Here is a 6,624-nt window from a genome sequence, read left to right on the forward strand (position 1 = left end):
TGCACCTCTAGTCCCAGCTACTTAGGAGGCTGAATTGGGAAGATTGCTTGAGCTAAGGAGTTGGAGGTTGCAGTGAGCCATGATCACACTATTGCATTCTAGCCGGAGTGACAGAGCAAGACTGTCTCAAAAATCAATTGAGGCCAGGTATGGTGGCTCATGCTTGTAATCCCAGCACTTTGGGAGGCCAAGGCAGGAGGATTGCTTGAGCCCAGAAGTTCAAGGCCAGCCTGGGCAACATAGCAAGACCTTGTCTCTATTAATTTTTTTTAAATTAAAAAAAAAGCCATGTTTTATGAGGAGGTCAGGCTTGACTTACTGGAGTTTTTTTTAAAAATGTGATTTTGAAGTCAGTGACAAGATCCTAGCTAAGAAGGCACATTTGAAGTGTTCATTTGGAGATTTTCAAAGCTGTCATTTTGTACTGTTCACCAATTTGGATGCTCAATATTTGTGGAATGGATAGTCTATCCATTCAACATGTATTGCCTCTTACTATGCCCCACATTTTTTGGATGGTGGAGATTCAAAGGTGAAAATGTCAAGGTTTTTGCTTTTGAAATCACAGCTTAGTAGATTAAATAAATACTTCATTACAAAACAGCATAATAATCACTTTGCTAGTGGAATATACAAAGAACTATGGTATGAAAAGGTGAAAGTCTTTCTCACCTTGTTTTCTCAACTAAAATAAGAATATTCCGGTTGATAAATAGGAATCTACTGTACTTATGGGGACAAGGGTAAAAAAAAAAACACTTGACTTGGTACTTTAAAACACAATATATAGGATGCAATGCCTATAATCCCAGAGCTTTGAGAGGCTGAAGCAGGAGAATCTCCTGATGCCAGGAGTTTGATACCAGTCTTAGCAACAAAGTAAGACCCCATTCCTACCACCCCCCCGCCAAAAAACATAGCTGGATGCTTGTAGTCCAGCTACAATACAAAAAAATAGGCTCATGCTTGTAGTCCAACCTACTCAGGAGGCTGAGGTGGGAGAATTGCTTGAACCCAGGAATTCTAGGCTACAGTGAGCTATGATCATGCCACTGTACTCCAGTCTGGACTACTGAGTGAGACCCTGGCTCTCAATAAAAAAGGTGCATAGAGCTTTGCTTTACCAAGGGAAGAAAATTCCAGGCCTCTAATAAAATGGCCTGAAAATTCCTCCCAGATCTGACCATGTTCTTCCCACAGTGCCCTTTTCCCTCTCTGATTATCTTTCCATCATTCATCCCATTATTCACAATTTGCTGACTGACTAGTCTATGGGAGTAATACAAAAGAAAGGATCATTGCTTTCTCTGATAAAACAAAATGCAGACTTCCGAAGTTTAGTACCAGAAAGAAAGTGATATTCCATGAGGGAATGGTTAACTGATCACAGTAGCTCGGTCTTCTCACTCTGAGTGTTAACTTCCCTTTGGGAGGTTTCATATTTGGGTTAGTGCCATCTCCACCATACTAGCTTCTCCCCTAGGAACACTCTGATTCAAGCTGGGTTGGAAACATTTGTTTTCTTCCCTGAGAGCAGCTGAAATCTCTTCATTTTTTTTCATATAACTGAGTAGATTTACAGCCACAGTCTTTTTTTTTTTTTTTCTCAGCAGTAGGGTGGCAGAAATATTGCCCACTATTGGACATCTGCTTCACAGTCAGAGGAAGCATTCTAGCCATTGTTATGACCTCCCCTTGGGTCAGAAGTGATTGACAGTAATAACAGCTAATCCTAATTCCCTTATCTCATTTGTAGTGGGTTCGATGAACAAGACCCTCTCTATTCTTCAACAGTAACATTAAACAGCAAGCTGGTGTCATTTTCTTAGTTTCAACCAATCAGCTCATAGCCAATCTTGTGTCTTCTGCATTCTTATTCACTTCCCATACAGACATCACTGGATTATTTTGATGCAAATCCTAGATGTTATATAATCTCATTCATAAATATTTCAATATGCATCTAAAAGACAAGGGCTCTCTTTAAAAACTTAAACACAGTACTGTTATTATACCTGAAAAGAAATAAGCTCTCACTATAACCAAATATTCTGACGGTATTCACATTTCCTCCATCATCTCATAATTTTTTTTCTGTTAGTTTGTTTGAATCAGCATCCATGTGGCTACTCAGTGCTTGAAATGCAACTAGTCTCAACTGTGATGTGCTGATAATGTAAAAATACAACACATTTCCAAAACTTAACAGAAAAAATATAAAATATTAATTATTTTTACACTGATTATAATCAATCAATTGTAATTTCAATGCTTCAATCATAATTTCAGTGATTTTTGAATATGTTAGATTCAATAAAAATATATAAAAATTGTTTTCACCTATTCATTTTTACTTTTTTAATGAGGCTAGTAGAAAACTTAAAATTATACATGTGGTTTGCATTATATTTCTGTTGGATAATGCTAATCTAAAGGATTGAGCAGGTTCAGGTTTGTTTTTTTTTGCAAGACTGTTTCATAGGTGATGATGTGTTATTCTATCTGGAAGTACACAATGGTGGGCCATCTTTTTTGTGCTAAGATTGATCAGTGGTCCAGGTATTACAGCCGGATACATCCATGTTAAGTACATCATCAACTTTTCATCCAATGATTGAACATTTATTTTTAATATATTTGATATCATTCTATTTCCTGGTTTGTATACTGATACTTAAAAGCCTTCCATTTATAATTTTCCATTTAATGAAAATTCCATATGAATATTATTTCAAATATACTATAGATCTCTACATATGCTTTGGACTAATGTTCTCCAACATAACTTTCTGTGATGAAGGAAATGTTCCACATGTGCACTGATCAATATAGTAGCCATGTGTAACTACTGAGTACTTAAAATGTGTCTAGAGCAACTGAGGAAAAGATTTTAATTTTAATTAATTAAATCTAGATTTAAATAACCATATGCGGCCAATGGCCACTGTATTGGACAACAGCTCTAAACTCACTAGCCTTCAGACTTTCATTAAAAGCTTGAACTAACGTACTTTTTTCCCTTCTTGGAACCTTCATACATATTCTTTGCTTTGCATGGAACAATATTCCCCAGACTCATTTCAAGGAAATCTCATTTCTATCCTAGAGGCCTCTCTTACTTCCTCAGATTTGTCTCCTACTTTCTCAGAGTGATCTTCCCTGGCTCTTCAATCTACAGTAACTTAGTGTTTCCTGTTATTTTTTTCTCATGAAAGCCTCCTTGTTTAATATTGACCCAATTTGGAATCATAATTATACACTCATGTGTGTGCATATTTATTTAATGTTTGTCTTTACTTTTTTTTTTTAAGAGAAAAGGCATACAAATTTATTAATGTACAGGGCTGGGGACCACAGAATGATTACCCCAACCCCTCAGTGGGTTACAGAAGATTATATATCCTTTCTCAGAGGCAAAAGAGGAGATGGGTAATGTAGACAATTCTTTGAGGAACAGTAAATGATTATTAGGGAGAAGGGATGGACCAGAGAGACAGAAATTGACTTGTAAATGATTCTCTTTGCAATCTGAATGAGACCAAGAGGGCAGTTTCATCTTGTGGAAGAGTCCATCCAGGTGTGGTTGCATTCTTCAGTCTTCCGGAGCAGATAATGGGGTAACAGAAGGCAATTGTGCTTCTTTTGGTAAGAAGCATTTTTTGTCAGATCAGGAAATTCCAGAGAAAGTCCCTCCTTGGCAAGTTTACTTAGCGCTGGTATACTTGGTGATGGCCTTGGTGCCCTCGGACACGGCGTGCTTGGCCACCTCCCTGGGCAGCAGCAGGCGCATTGCCGTCTGGATCTCCCTGGAGGTGATGGTCCAGCGCTTGTTGTAATGCGCTAGGCGGGAAGCCTCGCCCGCGATGCGCTCGAAGATGTCTTTGACGAAGGAGTTCATGATCCCCACGGCCTTAGAGGAGATGCCGGTGCAGGGGTGGACCTACTTCGGCACCTTGTATAAGTACACAGAGTAGCTCGCCTTGCGGCTGCGCTTGCGCTTCTTGCCGTCCTTCTTCTGCGCCTTAGTCACGTCCTTCTTGGAGCCCTTATTGGGAGCAGGCGCGGACTTTGCTGGCTCTGGCATGTCAAGGGCGAACTACAGGTCGAGGTGAACTAACAGCAGCTCGAGAAAACGGGAAGTAATTTAATGTTTGTCTTTACTACCAAACTGTAAGCTTCATGAGATTAGGACCATATTTGCAGCATTCATTATTATGTTTCTGGGACCCAGCACAATGACTATCACATATTAAGACTTCAATAAACAAAGGAAAAGTAGCGCATAGGGCTGCAGCCGCAGATCTCCTGGGCCCTGGGTCTGGGAGCAGACAGTGGCATCTGACACTTCATATCCCTTAAAGAAGACAAAATGTATTCTATGACAGATAAGGAACCAGAGCCAGGGACTAGAGTGGGACTCCCTGACTTGTTAGAGGCGGTTGGGAAAAATGGCCTTGACTATCTTCCTAAGCAGAGGTGGGCAAACTATGCACCCCAGCCCAAATCCAGCCCTCTGCCTGTTTTGGTAAATAAAGTTTTATTGTTTTATTGGAACACAGTTACATACTTTTTTTTTTTCTTTTTTGAGACAGAGTTTCTCTCTGCTGCCCAGGCTAGAGTGCAATGGCACGATCTCGGCTCACTGCAACCTCTGCCTTCCCCGTTCAAGTGATTCTCGTGCCTCAGCCTCCTGAGTAGCTGGGATTACAGGTGTGTGCCACCACACCTGGATAATTTTTGTATTTTTAATAGAGATGGGGTTTCACCATGTTGGCTAGGCTGATCTCGAACTCCCAACTTCAGGTGATCCACTCACCTCAGCCTTCCAAAGTGCTGAGATTACAGACATGAGCCCCCATATCTGGCCAGAACACAGCTACTTTCATTCTTTTACATATTGTCTATGGCTGCTTTTGCGCTACAACAGCAGAGTTTTAGTACACGCATGCACTGCATAACAATGTCTCAGTCAATGACAGACTGCATATATGGCAGTGGTCTCGTAAGATTATAATGGAGCTGAAAAATTCCTATTGCCTAGTTATGTCATAGCTATCATAACATTATAGTGCAACACATTACTCATGTGTTTGTGGTGATGCTAGTATAAACAAACCTATTCCACTGCTAGTCATATAAAAGTATAGCACATGCAATATGAACAGTACATAATACTTGATAATTATTATAGATGACTATGTTACTGACTTATGTATTGACTATACTATACTTTTTGTTAGAGTGTGCTAATTTTACTGATAAAAAAATGTTAACTGTAAAACAGCCTCAGGCAACTCCTTCAGGAGGTATTTCAGAAGAAGGCATTGTTATCACAGGAGATGACAGCTCCATGCATGTTATTGTCCCTGAAGACCTTCCAGTGGGACAAGCTGTGGAGGTGGAAGACAGTGATATGGATGATCCTGACCCTGTGTAGGCCAAGGCTAATGTATGTGTTTGTGTCTAGTTTTTAACAAAAAAGTTTTAACAAGTAATAACTAAACTAAAAAAAATTTAAATAGAAAAAAAGCTTATAGAATAAGTATATAAAGAAAGAAAATATTTTTGTCCAGCTGTCCAGTGTGTTAAAAAGTATCAGTAAGCTAAGGTTAACTTATCATTGAAGAAATAAACATAAAAATGTTTTTATAAATTTAGTGTAGCCTAAATGTGCAGTGTTTATAAAGTCCACAACCTACAGTCTACAGTAGTATACAGTAATGTCCTAGGCCTCCATATGCATTCATCGTTCACTCATTGACTTACAGCAACTTCCAGTCCTGCAAACTCCATTCATAGCAAGTGCCCTAAACAGGTGTACCATTTTAAAAGGTACAGTAAAAACATAGTATAAAAGGTTTTTAGGACACTAATATAATGATTTTTTTTTTTTTTTTTTTGAGACAGAGTCTCGCTCTGTCACCAGGCTGGAGTGCAGTGGCGCGATCTTGGCTCACTGCAAACTCTGCCTCCTGGGTTCACGCCATTCTTCTGCCTCAGCCTCCCTAGTAGCTGGGACTACAGGCGTGCACCACCATGCACATTTCACACTGATCTCTGCCCTCATCTTCTTGTGGCATTCTCTCTCTTCTCTCTTTCTCTGTCTCTGTGTGTGCATGTGTGTCTGTCTGCAAACTTCCCCTTTTTATAAGAACACCAGTCAGATTATATTAATGCCTACTATAATGACCTCATTTTAACTTGATTACCTCTATCTCCAAATAATGCCATATTCTGAGGTATTGGGGGTTAGGGCTTCAAGATATTTTTTTAGTAGAGGGGATAGAATTTAACTCATAATGATGAAACAAACTCTAATCTATATAAAATTGAAGACTGAATTAGAAAGATGAAGAGAGTATTGAGAAATTCACCCAAAATATACCCCAGAGGGACAAAGATGTGTGTGTGTGTGTTTGTGTGTATTTATTCTGAATACATAGATGTGTATTTGTTTATTTATCTATTTACTTCAGTTAAGATACGTGAAGGATAGATTGAAAGGTCCCAACATTTCAGCATATCTAATAGTTTTATTGTAGAAGGCATTGGTGGCTGCCTACCCAGTTGCCATTGCTTTTTCTTCATCCTTAATAGCAGAACCTTGATTTTTCTTTTCAGGAA

The 6,624-nt window shown here is 39.1% G+C and overlaps 1 pseudogene; it reads right to left on the reverse strand.

Moving 5' to 3' along the window:
• Positions 1-3,604: 3,604 nt before the first annotated feature.
• On the reverse strand, positions 3,605-4,099 carry LOC129471126 (histone H2B type 1-K-like; annotated as a pseudogene).
• Between the last annotated feature and the right edge of the window lie 2,525 nt (positions 4,100-6,624).

Source organism: Symphalangus syndactylus, chromosome 21 (assembly GCF_028878055.3).
Source record: "Symphalangus syndactylus isolate Jambi chromosome 21, NHGRI_mSymSyn1-v2.1_pri, whole genome shotgun sequence".
Classification (NCBI taxonomy): Eukaryota; Metazoa; Chordata; class Mammalia; order Primates; family Hylobatidae; genus Symphalangus; species Symphalangus syndactylus.